The sequence below is a fragment of the Peromyscus californicus genome, unplaced genomic scaffold (assembly GCF_007827085.1).
Source record: "Peromyscus californicus insignis strain IS unplaced genomic scaffold, ASM782708v3 Scaffold_3__1_contigs__length_106647218, whole genome shotgun sequence".
Taxonomy (NCBI): Eukaryota; Metazoa; Chordata; class Mammalia; order Rodentia; family Cricetidae; genus Peromyscus; species Peromyscus californicus.
The window spans coordinates 74269395-74286375 of record NW_026294551.1 but is presented as its reverse complement, the minus strand read 5'-3'; the positions used below and the strand labels follow the sequence as shown (position 1 = coordinate 74286375).

The 16981-nt window shown below is 43.6% G+C and overlaps 4 non-coding genes across 4 annotated transcripts; 2 read left to right on the top strand and 2 right to left on the bottom strand.

The window, feature by feature from the left end:
- Nucleotides 1-887: 887 nt before the first annotated feature.
- On the top strand, nucleotides 888-960 carry Trnav-cac (transfer RNA valine (anticodon CAC)). The gene has a single exon. It is a non-coding gene; the product is annotated as a tRNA-Val (tRNA).
- Nucleotides 961-4992: 4032 nt separating this feature from the next.
- On the top strand, nucleotides 4993-5065 carry Trnav-aac (transfer RNA valine (anticodon AAC)). The gene has a single exon. It is a non-coding gene; the product is annotated as a tRNA-Val (tRNA).
- Nucleotides 5066-14831: 9766 nt separating this feature from the next.
- On the bottom strand, nucleotides 14832-14904 carry Trnak-cuu (transfer RNA lysine (anticodon CUU)). Its single transcript has one exon. It is a non-coding gene; the product is annotated as a tRNA-Lys (tRNA).
- A 423-nt stretch (nucleotides 14905-15327) lies between these two features.
- On the bottom strand, nucleotides 15328-15399 carry Trnaa-ugc (transfer RNA alanine (anticodon UGC)). Its single transcript has one exon. It is a non-coding gene; the product is annotated as a tRNA-Ala (tRNA).
- Nucleotides 15400-16981: the final 1582 nt, after the last annotated feature.

The window sequence follows — 16981 nt, the reverse complement described above, 5'->3', positions numbered from 1 at the left end:
TTCAGCTATGTGAAAAAGAATCTTTAGAATGTGCTATGTTTAAAAAGCGCAGATTGCTGAACAGTCTGGAGTATACCATCTAGGAAGGCAGGCAATGTTAAGTGTATTTGGTATTTTGTATGTCCACTAGTTTAAAGTAAATCATAGTTGTTGCCTCACAGGGTTTTGTAAGGATGTCATGTAAAGCGATCAGAACGTTTCCTAGAACCTAGTAAGACTGTTCCGGGTCAGCTAGCTACTCTACCATATCCTCGTCTGTGGAAGAAGACAGTAGAATTTCTCTAGGAAGGATGACCGGGTAGGAAAGACACTTCTCCCAGCATGTAGTTCTTTCTATATCCTTTGAGTTTTGAAACAAGTCTATATGTTCTCTTTTAAAAAAAAATGTTTCCCCGTGCTGTGGATTCAAATTTTAATACTTTATATTGACCATGGACACCTTTCATGTTTTGAAATCCGAAATGCTTTTGAGATTTGTATTCGTTGAATTCCAGGCTAAGAGAAAGGAGAGTCTTGAATTGCTTTTGTGAAACTAGTTTTGTGTGTGTGTGTGTGTGTGTGTGTGTGTGTGTGTGTGTGAGTGAGAGAGAGAGAGAGAGAGAGAGAGAGAGAGAGAGAAACTCTTGTCCTGGCTATATTAATAAAGATATCCCTGTGGTCCCCAAAGCATTTCTGGTGTCTTTTTTGCTTGTTTTGTTTGTTGGTTAGAAATAATTGTTGTATTATATCATCTGATCGGAGATTTAGTTGGGAACCGTGACTCAGAGCAACTCCAACTGATCATGTCAAAATCACGAACCTTCGTGGGACAAATCATCTTATGAAGTGAGCACAAGTTTGTCGAATCGTAGCTTCAGGAGCTTCCGGGTCAGCTCTCTCACAACCTTGTTTCCGTAGTGTAGTGGTTATCACGTTCGCCTCACACGCGAAAGGTCCCCGGTTCGAAACCGGGCGGAAACAGTTTTAAACTGATTTTCTTGGCTTCCACAAAATCCTGTGTTGTGTTACAAAAACATATCCTTGGGAAAAACAAATGAGTAAAAGCCAGTGTACGAAGTAAATATACGTCTCTCCTTTCTCCAAAATACTTTTGAAGCCATTATCTCTCCAAGAACAGGGGCGCTTCAGATGCACATGTCATCCTCATGAGACAGTTGTAATTAAAATTCTAGGCTCTTGATATGTAGAACTGAATTGTATTGCAAAATAAAAAAAAAAAAAAGAAGAAAATTCTAAGTTATTAAAAAAAAAAAAACCAACTCGAGGCTCTTAATCTCAAGGTCGTGGGTTCCATCCAGACCTACATGGGATGAACTTCCTTTTAGAGAGGACAACGATTTGAGGCACTTTTGTGACCAAAGCAAGACGGTGCTGTTGTCTGCACTATTACAAAGATGGACGAAGACCATGAAATTGGAAAGCGCGCCAATGGGTACCATTTAGCAAATTACTGGAGGCCGGCCATCATCAGCCTAAATTCACCATGTATTAGGCTACACCCAGGTGTCAGGACCAGCTGCACTGATAGGGGCGGTGTGGCTACTAAAGGTAGGCTAAGACTCCAGGATCAGGGAGGCCTGTGTAAACTTCTAAACCACAGTTAGGATTCAGACTTGCCGGGCAGCGGGGGCGCACGTCTTTAATCCCAGCACTCGGAGACAGAGCCAGGTGGATCTCTGTGAGTTCGAGGACAGACTGGTCTACAGAGTGAGTTCGAGGATAGACTCCAAAATCTACACAGAGAAACCCTGTCTCAAAAAACAGAAAAAAAAAAAAAAAGATTCAGACTTGCACTTCCAGGAAAGGTGCTTTGTGTGATGAGAACCTCAACTCTAGTCGATTTTTCTTTTTTTAATTAAGAGTGTCTACGCTGAGATGTTGCCCTGCCCACTTTGCCACCACACATAACGGAATATAAAAAATGTCCTTCGTTTTGAAAAGCTCTAGCATGAACATCTGCAACTCCAGGAAATTCTTCATTAATGTCAAGTGAGATACACCAACTGTCCCTTAGTCTTGTAAGTACAAGCCCAGTTCTACCTATCAGCTGTCCTCTCTTCCCTACAAACACCCCGGGCACTACAAGCCTAAGGATGACATCATGTTAGTTTATTAAATTTACTAGACAAAAAACAGCCTCAGCCGGGTGGTGGTGGCGGCGGCGCACGCCTTTAATCCCAGCACTCGGGAGGCAGAGCCAGGCGGATCTCTGTAAGTTCGAGGCCAGCCTGGGCTACCAAGTGAGTTCCAGGAAAGGCGCAAAACTACAGAGAAACCCTGTCTCGGAAAAAAAAAAAAAAGACAGCCTCACCTTCCATTTCAGAAGCTTGTCAAAGGTGCAGTTGGGGACTGGAGAGTGGGTGTATTACCCTATAGAGTAATCATAGCAAGAATTAGTCAGAACTTGTAAAAAAGGCAGAGTTCCTAACATGACATACATTCCTGGAGAGTTATTGTGACTATGGTCCTACCTTGAAATGTATGGATCGAAGTAAGCTGCTTTGGAGTTTTGGAGAAGTGTTTGAGCACCACCCCACTGCCCCAACAACTGAAAATTTCCCAGCCAGCCTTGGTAGCTCAGAGCTACTTGGGGGACAAAGGCAGATGATGGTAAACTTAGGGCCTGTCTGAGCAATTTAGTAAGAGATGTCTTAAAGTTCAGTGGCAGCATGCTGTCACTAAGTATGAAAGCCCAAGTTCAATACCTAGTACTGCAAAAGAAAACCACACAGGTATATGTATATATGTATATTTGTATATATGCATGTTATGTTATGGCCATTGCCCTCTTGAATGTTCAGCGACATGAAATTGGACCCATTAACAGTTCCATCATTAAGAAAGGGTTCCTGAAGCCCCAACCCTCCCTCCTGTTCAGCGAAGGTAAGATAGCCCAGCCTGAGGATCTATAGGCAGTTGACAATTGCTGGGAAAGGGGTTTGGGAGACCCTGCCCATCCCTGAGGATACAGCAGCAGTTAGGGGTTTCCAGGGAAGATATTTTCTTCAGTAGTGTAGCCACTAGTAAGCTGCCTATGCTCCCATTAATCCATCCCATGCTCCTGTAAGCAACCCTAAATAAATTCACTGGTTCACCAAACTAGACAAGGGTGCAATCGTTTCTCTGTTCCGACATCGATGATGCCTTATCTGTGGTGAACAGATGTTTGTTCATCTCCCCAGGAAAAGTTCACATGACAATCATTTTTCTAAATAGCTGAAGTTCCTCTTTACTCCCTGTGTGGTTATGTAGTCATTTGCAACGGGGTTGGGTATGTTTGCTATTATGTGTGCTTGATTTTGGTTTCCCAAGCATCGTGGTTGCCATTTTGGAAAGATATGTTCTAAAGAATCGCGCATTGTAGAAGGCATCCTTAGACAAGCATCATTCCTTTAGCTATTCCGTTCCCATCCACCCAATGGTAGTCACCGATCTCATTTGTTTCTGGCATATTCTTCAAACATTTCTTTCTTTCTTTCTTTCTTTCTTTCTTTCTTTCTTTCTTTCTTTCTTTTTCTTTCTTTCTTTCTTTTTTTCTTCTTCTTCTCCTTCTCCTCCTCCTCCTCCTCCTCCTCCTCCTCCTCCTCCTCCTCCTCCTCCTTCTTATTCTTCTTTTTGGTTTTTCGAGACAGAGTTTCTCTGGGTAGCTTTGCGCCATTCCTGGAATTCACTCTGGTCTTTTGAAGCAATGATAGATAAACATGCATTTTTTTCCCCACCACCACTCCTTTCTGGAAGAAAGGATAGCACACTGTAGATGCTTCTTTACATCCTTCTGTTCAGGAGCATACAAACGCCTTGCTTTGTTTTGTGTTTTGAGACAAAGTCCAAGTAAGTAGTAGCTCAGGCTGCCCTCAAATTGGCTATGTAGCTGAAGATGGTTGAACTCTAGATCCTCCTGCATCTACACCCTAAGCACCAGGATTACAGGTGTGCATTACCATGTGCAGCTAAAAATGCCTTTTAATTAAAAAATACAAACTAAATTACCTTCAGGCCTGGACAGCAGCAGAGCTAAGCCATTGATTGTTTAATAATCATGATTATTATGATTTGTTTTAAAACATCAGCCAGCCGTTCATCAGACTTCTCTAAAGTGATCGGTGAGGGACACAGACTTCAGCTTCCCAGCCAGTTCACTAGCAATGGTAAGCACGATTCTAGGAGTAGAGTAACGTCACTTTGGAGATTTGGAACTTCTTGCACTAATGCTTGCAGGGTCTTTTGCAGATTTTTAGGGTCATTTCTTACCATGATTACTGGCATTGGAAAACTTTCCTAAAGAAGCGTGGCTCTGCCATTCAAGAGACATGGCAGTGGACAAGTTTCTCTCCCTTGCCCTCCCTACACACATAATGCATACCCTCTAGAGATTAAAAATGGGGCAGGGACAGGAACACAAAATCAATGAGCTCAGACGAATAGGCTGAGAGGCTATAAGAGATCTTAAAGGACATGTTCCAAGACACAAGTGAATCCGAGTCTTGGGAGAGTGGTCACTGCTATTGCCTCAGATGCAGAGTGAGGGTGTGGATCATGCTGTGAGCCCAGATGTGACTCTCCAGGAACATGGCTCTAAGCTAAAAAGATTTAGATCCATATTTAACATTTAATATATGCTAAACTGTGTCTCAACTCTATATAGGTTTGATGAGATTTATTTCTATTTAAAAAGTCCTTCAGTGAAGTTTTAAATTTTAATACCACTTTCAGCTTTGCATAAGATTAGCTTAAAAGTTGGTGCTCACAAATTTCAATTTTTATTTAAAATTTTATTTTAATAATTTTTCATACAATTATTTCTGAAAGCATACATAAAAACGATTTCTCTTTTGACATTTGAGTCCTCCTCCCCATCTCCTCCCCGCTGAATTGTTAGTATCAATGAAGCCCAGATTAGTGAACAGGATCTAGGAACCAGAGGAAGCAAAGTGGGAGCAAGAAGCATCACGATTCCTGCTTCAAGGAGGAGAAGAGCTTGCTAGGGCACAAGTTTCCGTAGTGTAGTGGTTATCACGTTCGCCTAACACGCGAAAGGTCCCCGGTTCGAAACCGGGCGGAAACAAAAGGAGAAGAGTTTATTTTCATCTCCTATTTTGCTAATAGCTTAAGGACTTTCCGCTAGTGAATAAATTCTTCAACTTCATTTATTAATCGTGGGAATGTATATGTATGTATGTGTGTGTCCCGCTTTCATGTATGTTCCTTTTCCCAATCCATTTTCAGTTTACTTAACACTACACCCCAGGTCTAAGTCTCAGGATGCAAGAGGTAAGTCTTTTGTCCTTAGACTTTGTTGTCCTCAAAGAACTAGAAGTCCTAGCAGATCCAGCGGGTCGGGAACGCAGTGAATCCACAAAGGAAGCACACTGCAAAAGCGATGTTTTGAAAACGTGCGTTGCAAGTCCAGGCTGCGGAAGATGTTCACAGGAAAGGTTAGCAGCCGTGAAAACAACCACACCTACAGTGAACTGCACCTCCCTCGGAGGAGTTTCTCCATCCAACAAGTAGGACAAAGTGTCCTCCCGGTTTACCGCGAGGCCCTGAATCAGCCGTGGGGCAAAAGGAGAAAAGAAAGGCAAAGCACTCAATAGAGAAAGGGTTATTTTAAACAGTAAGCTATTTTCTCTGTAGGAAATAGTAAAAATGAAATGTTTTTACATTCAAAACAAAGGGACAAATACTATAGAATTCTATTACTATAGAATATACAAATTTATAGAGACAGAAAGATTAGACGTTATCTCAACATGGAGAAGAAAGGAATATAGAGCAATGATTTCCTAAGTACAGAATCTCTCTCTCTCTTTTTTTTTTTTTTTTTTTTTTTGGTTTTTTGGTTTTTCGAGACAGGGTGTCTCTGTGTAGCTTTGTGCCTTTCCTGGATCTTGCTCTCTAGACCAGGCTGGCCTCGAACTCACAAAGATCCGCCTGTCTCTGCCTCCCGAGTGCTGAGATTAAAGGCGTGCACCACCACCGCCGGCCAGAAATCTCTGTTTTGTGTGATGGAAAAGTCCCACAAATGGACAGTAGTATCAGGACATAATATGAATGTAATAAATCAATACAATTAATGTAATTAATGAATATCATAAATATAATTATTGAATGAATACTGCAAATGTAATAATATTAGTGTAATTAATGAACATAATGAGTGTAATTAACTAATTAATTTTTAAAAAGAGAGAGAAAGGGACAAGAGGAGTCCTGCTACACATTCATGAGAAGTGCCGGGCAAGTAGAGATTGCTGGCCAGGGGACAGCGGTAGCTTCCCTGGATCTCCTGCTGTCTGCTCAGTTTCCGAAACTACCCTGGCTTCGGCCTCTTTGGCCACCCTTACCTGCAGCTGGGGACAGGCGGACAGTTGGGGACAAGGAGGGCTCAGCCGCCACGAGGAAAAGGAACAGCGCGGCCAGCGTGACTGCTGGTCCCCTATCCACAGGTCTCGACAGGGGAGCGACTCAGTTGGATGCACCCCACAGTGCAGCCTGCACCCACAACGTCTTCACACACCAACAGAACTTGCTTTTACTCCTGTACTAGGCAATTTGTCTCTCGGTACTGTCAGACCTGAAAGTCACACAGAACATCCACCAAAGTAATCAACGCTGTCCTCTTTCGAGATCCCACACATCCGGAGTACGGGCACAGCCAGCACAGGTTCAAATCAGCCCAGTGGTGGCCAAACACCTCAGGCCACCTGCATTAATTAGTTCACCTTCACCCAAACCACACCAAGATGGTGCTCATTAAGTAGTTACGACCGCTCTGTCCCAGAATCTACAGATCAATAAATCCAAGATACTTAAAAACTCACAGAGGTGAAGAGTGAAAAGACCCTAGACTCATTTTGAGAATTTTCTCGGAGTTCCTCTGCTTACATGATTTTTCCTTTTATTTCCTCCACGTTTTCGCATAGTAGTTTTCGCTATTAGACTTAATTAGAGGTGTCTCTCCATGCTCCTACCCCAGGCTCTGGATTGCGCGGATATTTTCAGCCCCACCCCACCCCCATCCCCTCCAGCTGACCTATTTGACCTATACTGGAACTCTGGGATCTCAGAATCCCATGACTCACCCCTTTATTTTTTTTTTGTTTGTTTTTCGAGACAGGGTTTCTCTGTGTAACAGTCCTGGCTGTCCTGGAACTCACTGAAATCAACCTGCCTCTGCCTCCCAAGCCATGGGATGAAAGGCGTTCGTGGTCACCACCACCTGGCTTCACTTTATCAGTCTTATCCAAGTGGATTCCATTGATGCCCCAGCTAAGAAAACGCAGTTTTCAATGTCCTTTATATGGTAATTTTGAACCAGATATTTTTTGAAAGACAACGCTAACTTGTTAGAACTTTACAACGTTCTTAGACTCTCTTTTTCAGCAGAGCAAACACAGCTTTACTGATGAAAAGTAAATAAGGACTCCCAAGAGAGGGGCGGGCTTCCAACAGAACAATACGGTTCCTCTCCTTTTATTAACAGCTGATCTTTGTAGCTGGCTGTGGTGGAGTGTGCGAACAATCTCAGCAGGAGGGAGGCAGAGGCAGGAGGGTCACTACAGATTCAAAGCCTCCCTGGACAATAGACTATCTTAAAACAAAAAAACCTCTTGTTGGTGTTTAAATTGTAGCAGCTTATCGGCAGGCACTCCCTTACACTGTCCCTCTGTCTTTTTAGCCCTGGCAATTTGAAAGCACTCTTGCTGCCTGGCTTCTCTGGAATTTTCTCTGTCCTCTGTTGCAGGAGAATGTTTAAGAAGGTTGAGTTTTTGTTTGTTTTCATTAAAGTGTTAAAAAAAAAAGAAAGAAAGAAAGAAAGAAAACGATAAACCAGTGTTGTAGGAATTTAGCAGAGTCACTGTGTCCGATGTAGATATTAGAATGAGCAGCCATTTTCTAGAAGTACTTTGACCTTGAAGAATCCTTGTGGAAAACAGTGATAGTTTTCCATGATTTGTAGAATTGTTTTTCAGAAAGGGTCATTGCAGCCATCCCATGACTTTGGTCTTTTATTATTATGTATTGCAAACAATACGTAATAAAGGACTAAGAGTCATGGGAGCATGTAAATTAGATTAGGTACCTTGGTATATGGAAATACTTGGTGCAACAATCAATAAATGTGCCATTGTGATACATACCTTTAATCCCAGCACTCCAGAGCACAGACAGAAGGATTCCTGAGTTCCAGGCCAGCCTGATCCATTAAGCAAGTCCCAGGACAGCTAGGGCTACACAGCGAAAACCTGTTTCCAAAACCAAAACCAAAACAAACCAACAAAGCGTATCTATGTGTGTGCAGCTTCTTCACTCAGGATTACCCTAAAGAAGCAGTTTAGGGGTTGGGGATTTAGCTCAGTGGTAGAGCGCTTGCAGGCAAGCGCAAGGCCCTGGGTTCTGTCCTTAGCTCCAGAAAAAAAAAAAAGAAACAAACAACAACAACAAAAAATCTACAACAAAAAAAGAAGCAGTTTAAAGGACCCAAATTCACATGGGAAATTCCATCTAACAACAACTTTAGGAGCTGATGAAGCAGAACTGTGCATGTGTGAGACTTTGTGTGATCCCCAAGGGCTGGAAAACACTACAAACAAATCTTGCTACACATTTATAGGTTCAGTTGTCTATCCATCTTCTCTCTCTCTCTCTCTCTCTCTCTCTCTCTCTCTCTCTCTCTCACACACACACACACACACACACACACACACACACACACACACACACACACGGTACTCAGGGTTTTTTTTTGTTTGCTCGTTTTTTAAAGATGTATTTATTTTATGCATATGAATGAATGTTTGCCTGTATGTATGCAAGTGTACCGTACTCATGCAGTGACACTGAGGAGTCCAGAAGATGGCTGCCAGCCTTTCATGTAGGGGACAGGAACCGAGCTCAGGCTCTCAGCCAGTGCTCTTACCCACTGAGCCATCTCTCTCGCCCCCGTCTGTCTATGTTTAAGACTAGGTTTCATTCCGTTGTCTTGAACGCAAAGGCTTGTGTGATCATTTTTGTCTTACTATGGGTTTTTATTGTGTCTTGTTTTCTCAAATAAACCTCAATGTTGTTTCTTTACAAAATCGTCTACATAAATTTTACCCCCACTTTTTTGGTTTTTTGAGACAAGGTTCTAGCTGTCCTGGAACTCACTCTGTAGACCAGGCTGGCCTCGAACTTAAAGATGAGCCTGCCTCTGCCTCCCGAGTGCTGGGATTAAAGGCGTGTGTCACCAATGCCCGGCTGTACATAGGATTTTTGTTTTTTGTTTTGTTTTTTTTTTTTGGTTTTTCGAGACAGGGTTTCTCTGTGTAGCTTTGCGCCTTTCCTGGAACTCACTTGGTAGTCCAGGCTGGCCTCGAACTCACAGAGATCCGCCTGGCTCTGCCTCCCGAGTGCTGGGATTAAAGGCGTGCGCCACCACCGCCCGGCTAGGTTTTTAATTAACACGTGAAAGTCATCATTTCCTCTTTTGCTTATTGTTACATTTTTCAATTCAAAAATTTAGAATGGAGGCAGGCGTGGCTGCCCACATTTTAATTCCAGCACTTGAGAGGCAGAGGCAGGAGAATCTTTCTACACAATGAGTTCCAGAACAATACAGAAAGACCCTGTCTCAAAAAGAAAAAGAAAAACAAGAGGAAGAAGGGGAGGGAGGAGGAAGAGGAGGAGGAGGAGGAAAATGATGATATATATTGAAATTAGAACATGAATCACTCAGCTTCAACAAGTTTTACTCTACCAATATTCATACTCCTTTGTCTCCACCTCCTTCCACCTCCATCTCACTCTCATGGACCACCCTCCCATAGTCATTTATTGGCCATCTCCTTCTGACGGGCTCATCTATTCCTTTCTAGCCTTTTGAGTTTAGAGATTAATATGGATAGCTTCAGATTCCAGGTGTTGAGCCCTTACCAGGGATTTAGCATGGTTCTAGGTGCTAAACACTGATTTATTGGCCCTTGCAATAAACCTGTGGTATCCCTCTGTTTAGTTCTTCCCTTCCTATGGCAGTGATGGAAACGCTGCCGTTCAGGACAGAGTCTCGGCCTCTCTGAAGCTCACTTTCTGATAGGTTATTTGAATGAGCGAACAGATGTAGAAAGAATGTCAGAGAGTGATATGACCATAGCCACCTGACAGCATGGGAGTAAACGTTAGAGAGTGCTCAGGGAAAGACAGATCAAAAGAAGTGACAAGCAGCTGAGTCAGGAAAGGGAGGAGTCAGCCGTCATCCAAAGACCTAGGGGAAGAGGCCTCCATGAGAAGAAACAGGAAGTTCGAAGCTCCGAAGAAGCAGATGGATGGTTTCGAAGGCAGAGAAGACCGGTGGTGCCTGTGGAGGGGCTTGGGAGAGGAAAGGTCCTACCTATACTTCTAAGGATCTGAATTCTGATGATTTCATCTATACCCGTTGCTTATGCTTTATGCTTGCATAGAAAGTGTGTGGGAGACATGGATTCTGCTGCCTCAAAGGGATTCCCAGGCTAGTGAGCACACAACATCAGCACAGGATTTGTAAAGATGCATGGATGCATATCTATCTTTATCTAGGGGATTACAAAGAAACAACACCCAGGAGCATTGTTGCTAAGCATATGGACTAGTGGATGGGTAAACGGCGCTGGTTACCGGCCGAAAAGTCGCGGGCTATGGCTAGGACGACCAGAGTTATAAAGAGCTTTATTAGAAAGAAGGGATATGCCGGGCGGTGGTGGCGCACGCCTTTAATCCCAGCACTCGGGAGGCAGAGCCAGGCGGATCTCTGTGAGTTCGAGGCCAGCCTGGGCTACCAAGTGAGTTCCAGGAAAAGGCGCAAAGCTACACAGAGAAACCCTGTCTCGAAAAACCAAAAAAAAAAGAAAGAAAGAAGGGATAGGAGGGAGGAGCCAGGCCTAGCGGGGGAGGGAAGCAGGGAGCAGAGAGGAAACAGAATGAAGAGGGTGGGGGTCCGCCTCCTGGCTTTTTAAGGCTGGGATAGGCGTGACCATGCCGGGTTCCTGATGAGGTAAGATGCAAGACTCCAGGCCCCGAGCTGCACATGTGCAGAATTCTAACACCAGTGGCTAACGCAGTGGAGCATCTCTAATAGTACATGCGGTTCAAACACGTCACTCCACTCCCAGCTGGGACCTAGTTTCTCAGGGCCTCATCTTCTCACCTGATAGGTGAAAGTTCAGAAATACAAACTTCATAATTTGTGAGGGAATGTCATCATTTCTTAGATGTTCATGATAACTCCATGTGATGATAGCTGTAATTAATGAAAGTACTAGCCAAAGGGATTGTTTCAAAAATTGCTACAATAACTTTAGAGAAAGTCAACAATATTTGTAAAAGAATTCAAAGCCTTAAGGCAAACTGGGTTTTAATGTCTTCAGCTATAATAAATTGAGTATCACAAAATTTTCACAAAAGGAAGTAGGTGCTCTTTTCCTATTTTCAAACTCCACCCATCAGATACTATCTCCAGTAACCTCGGTAAACTAGGAGGTTTCCCAAAATAGCCTGTGGTTTTAATCCAACTTGTCCTGCCCGGCGAACAATGGAGGCTTGGGTTATTCTGGTCATCTTCCTGGCCACTCTTCCTGTTCCAGGCATTCCTCTAGAATTAGGTGTTTCAGGTTGACATTTTGGCTTCTTTTCTGGCCTACTTTTCATATTCCTCAGAACAATGGCAAGTGATTGACATGGTCTTGTGTCTGGAGACTTGAGTCCTTACACCGGTGTGATACAGCAATGAAATAATGACATGAGCACTTGAGGATTGTTCAGTCACACTCTTTTTTTTTTTTTTTTTTTTTTTTGGTTTTTCGAGACAGGGTTTCTCTGTGTAGCTTTGCGCCTTTCCTGGAACTCACTTGGTAGCCCAGGCTGGCCTCGAACTCACAGAGATCCGCCTGGCTCTGCCTCCCGAGTGCTGGGATTAAAGGCGTGCGCCACCACCGCCCGGCTCAGTCACACTCTTGACCCTCTGCAGACCCTGGGAGAACCATCTCAAGTTAAGCAAAGGGAAATCAGTGCTGGTTGAAAATATGGGATTATTTTTAGAATAGTTAGATAATACCCACAATATACTAAATGCGGTGATAGTTTTCCATATCCAATGAGGCTGTTTTTGAAGATTTTGTTTTTATTATATGTGGATGAGTGTTTGCCAGCGTGTATATATTGTGGGGGGCCCAAAACAGTTTGACCGCACAGCTGCCATGACAGGCTTAGAGGCCCAGGCACAGCTTCTGTGACAGGCTTACTGGCAGGCAACACCAGATCCAGGAAAAGCCATCAACTGACCCCACCCAGAGAGGGCCTACATCTAAGGGGAAATACCTGACATCCCAAACATTCCAACCATTAGATAAGGTGGCCAGATGTCCCTGAGTCTAGCACACCTATTTCTGTTTTACAGATACTCCTAGACAAATGTCAGCCAATCAGGGTTCTGAACCCTGGAAATCCCCTCCCCACAACCTCTGCTATGATAAAAACTCTACCCCACCTGGGCTCAGGGCTCTCTGCTCTCACCGCTGCGTCGGACAAACAGAGAGACAAAGCTCAGAGCTTAAAAATAAAGGCTCTTTGCTTTTACATATGGGATTAGGTCTCTGTGGTGATCTTTTGGGGGTCCCCGAGATCTGGTCATAACACATGGGCACCACATGTGTGCCTGGTGCCCTTGAGTGCCAAAAGAGGGTATTGAATCCCTGGGAACTCCAGTTAGATAGAGATGGTGGTGAGCAGAGAGCCAAACTCAGGCTTCTGGTTTGTTTGGCTTAGTTTGGTTTGTTTCTCTTCCCCCCACGCCAAAAAAGTGTCTCACAGTGTGGATCAGGCTGGCTTCAAACTCACAGAGACCCACCTACGTCTGACTCCCAAGTGTTGCTATTAAAGGCATGCACCACTGTGACAGCCCAAACTCAGGTTCTCTGTAAGCACAGCAAGTGTTTTTAACCACTGCATTATCTGTCTTTTCTGCCCCTCCACTAAAGCTTTTAAATAAAAACATCTGTTGGGGAATATTATTTTAAGGTGTGTTACTTTTGTTTATTTTGCATTTGTTTAACTCTGTGCAGCTGTGTTACTTTGCCTCTCTAAAACACCTGATGGTCTAATAAAAAGCTGAACGGCCAATAGCAAGGCAGGAAAAAGGCTAGGCAGGGCTGCTAGGCAGAGAGGATAGTTAGAAGGAGAAATCTGGGAGAGATCTAGGAGCAAGAGAAGGAAGAAGACACTAGGGGCCAGCCACCCAGCCAGCCACAGAGTAAGAGTTAAAGTAAGATACACAGAAGTAAAAAAAGGTAAAAGCCCAGAGCCAAAAGATATAGACGGGATAATTTAAGAAAAGCTGGCAAAAAAACAAGGCAAGCTAAGGCCAGGAATTTATAATTAAGAATAAGCCTCCATGTGTGATTGATTCATTTAGGAGCTGGGTGGCAGGCCCCCCAAAAGAGCAAAAACAACCAACAACAAACATCCATCATACAGCAACTGTGTGATACTTCGCTGTAGAGGAATCATAGGTTAACAAATCACTTACACAAGTTTTCTTTGCTACCAGTCTCTTTACAATTAATGCTCCAGCTACTAGGCTTGCAGTGATTATTATTTTTATGCCTTTGCATCGATGTATCCATGTGATTAGTTCCCAGAACTGAGATTTGCTGATTTGGGGTTTATATATATAATTGTAATTTTATAGAAATGGGTAAACCTCCTATTTCCGGGTTGATCCTTCCCAATCCCTCCCAAGACAGAAGGTGGGAGGAATTCAAACATCCAAAAGTAGATGGATGAATAAAGAAACTGTGGTATATACGTGTAATGGAATGTTATTTTACCTTAATGGAAGAAAATTGAATACACACTACAACATGAATGAACCTAGAAGATGTTCTGTTCTGTGGGATAAGACAGTTAAAAGGCATAAATGTGTTTGGCATGTAGAGCCTTCCTGTACCCTCATCACTTGAGAGATGGAAGAGCCCTACACACACACACACACACACACACACACACACACACACACACACACACACGCATGTGATTAATTGAATTTGATAGCTCTAGGAAAAATAAAGAGTATTCACAAAGACAGTGGAATAGCGTTATCAGGGGCCGAGTAAAGACTGTAGTGAGGAGTTAGTGTTTGATAAACAGTTTTGACAGGACAGATGGGAAAGGTCCACGAGGCCAGGTGTGGTGGCACACGCTGGCAGGCCGATCTCCGAGTTAGTAGGCCAGCCTGGTCTACAGAGCGAATTCCAGGACATCCAGGGCTACACAGAGAAATCTTGTCTCCAAAAACCAAATAAATGGATGGATGGATGGATGGATGGATGGATGGATCAATAAAAAGGTCCGCTTGCCTAGAAATGAATAGAAGTGTAAGCGGTACAGCAATGTGAATGTAGTTAATGCTACGGAACTGTACGGTTAACATAATTAAAATAAGCTCGAAAAACCAAAAAAAAAAAAAAAAAAAAGAATTGGAGATGTAACTCAGTGGTAGAGCTCTTGCACACTGCATGCAAGGCCCAGGGTTTGATTTTAAAAAGAAAATATTTGTTAATATGATAGATATCCAATATATTTTGCCACCACAAAACTGAGGGCCCGAGATCAGGGACTTTACAAGCAGGTAGAAGAGGAAACGGCCGATGAACGTCTCGACGCTGAAAGTGAAAGGGATTAATTTCAATTTTCAAGTTTCCAGAGTGTTAGTTGTTTTTCCCAGTGTACCCAATGAAAGGTATGAATTTTGGAATCAGCGCTGTCTGAATTTCATTTTTCACAAACTCCTGGGCGTCGTGAAGTCTAAAAGTGTAGCTGTGCGCCCAACGTGGGGCTCGAACCCACGACCCTGAGATTAAGAGTCTCATGCTCTACCGACTGAGCTAGCCGGGCGCTGTGCAGGAGTCTGTTTTCCTTCACGACTATGTTTGGAGAAAAGTAAATCAGGTTTGGCGTTGAACCCAAAATTTGGCAGAACTACAGAAATTCGGAAAAATTCAATTCAGCCGTTCGTTGGTGTATAAACATCCTTCCTATTTCTTTCCATTTTTTTGCTTATTATTCTCTACCAAGAGGGGGAAATTTGGGGAGGGGGGGACTGGAAGGGAGAGACTACTTACTTTGGAATTTTATCGGGAGAGTCCCAAACTGGGAGAAGTGAACGAGGCGAAACCCGCCCTTGCCACCCTGCCAACAACCTTTTTTATCTCGTGCCTCCACCATCTGGGTTTTCTGCAGCTGTGGGTTGCACGATCAATTTGTAAATTTATCATGAAGAAAAAAACGAAAGCTAATGAGCAAAAAGAGGTCACCACCTGGAGATGCCGGGGATCGAACCCGGGGCCTCATACATGCAAAGCATGCGCTCTACCACTGAGCTACATCCCCGTCCGCTCTTTGCCGTTTCTCAGAGCTCCCCTAGTTATTGCGTAGTATACGGCTCCTAACGTAGATTGAATTTTACGATCTGCAGACCACAAACGTTTGCAAAATTCGCGAGAGGCCGCCCCGCCGCGTGCTGTTCCAGAGTCTTTCTCCGACCCTCACTAAAGAAGCTGTTCTTTCCGGAAAGATCCCCGAGAGCGGACAGATCCCGGACTGGGACGAGGGGAGAAAAGAGACTCACTCATCAGGCATTATGACAAAAAAAAAGAACCGCGACTCGAAAAAGAAAGATACGTTTGGTTTTTGTTTTAAATGCAAGATAATGTAGTAAAACATAAAAAGTTAAAACAAAACAATGAAGTTAATTGCTGTAGATGCGGAAAGTGCATAGGAAATGGGCGGGTTTTCAAATGCTCCGGTTTTTGGGTTTTTGTTTTTTCTTAATTTTACATTTAAATCTGAGTGGTCGTGATGGCCTGTTGGCTTCGTGGATAAGGTCACATCTGAAAGGAGACCTGGAGGAAGTGCACACTTTACGGATTTCTGCAAGACGCATCAGCAGTGTGAGCCCAGGAGCTGGTCGGCTGGGATTCGATGGTGGTGCAGTTATTTTTGTGTCTGGTTAACATTTGCAAGTCAAACATAAACCAATCAAACCGCTTCAGTATGGTATCCCGCCATGAGTCAGTTGCCCTGCCGTCCACTGAAGAGGTGTTTGCCACGTTTGATTGCATGCTGTGTAGGGATGAAGGATTTGAATAGAAAAAGTGATCAAGTCAACAAATAACAGACAAACAAACCTGCAAAAGGATTAGTGAGCTACTTGGGGGCTCTAGTCCTTAGAAATAACTTTTTTTTTTTTTAAATCTGGGTCTCACATAACCCAAGCTGACCTTCAAGCAGCTGTGTAGCCAGAGATGACCTTGAATTCCTGATCCTCTGCCCTTCAATGCTGTGATTACAGATCTGTGCCACCAGGCCCAGCAAATAACACATCACTGAAGGTCCCTGAGGCCTTTACTCTGACTTCTGGGTAGATGTACTAGCCCTGCTCACCATCTGCAGTCTTGCGCCTGAAGATTCTAAGGCACTCCTTAGTCCCAGGACTCACTTGTTTCTTCAACTGACTTAAAGTTCCTTATCTGAAAAACAATTGTAGTTGAACTTGCAGAAAAATTAAAACGTTCCATGACGGAGGCAGGCGAAGAATCAAGCAAAAGCCATGACACAGGACTCTTTCCGACGTGTAGGGGTGTCAAGAAGGCTCACAGGGCTGCATTGGGATGAGGACATGGGAGTGTGAGTATAGGAGCTGGGCACAAGGAGAAGGTGGAGTCTTCAGGTTATTGTGAGGACTTCAATTTGTACTCAGAGTTAGAAGCTACAGGTGGGGTTTGAGCAGAGGGCTCTGATGTATACTGTGGAGATATCAGCTCTTAAAAGGGTTCTCTAAAGTAAAAAAAGTAGAAGTGTTGGGGTATTCACCAGAGAACTCTGCTCAGACATGGGTTTAAGGCAATAGAAAGTCTTTATTAGCTGGCCGGCAACTATACTGGGTATTCAGGATCACCTTTCTCAGGGTGAG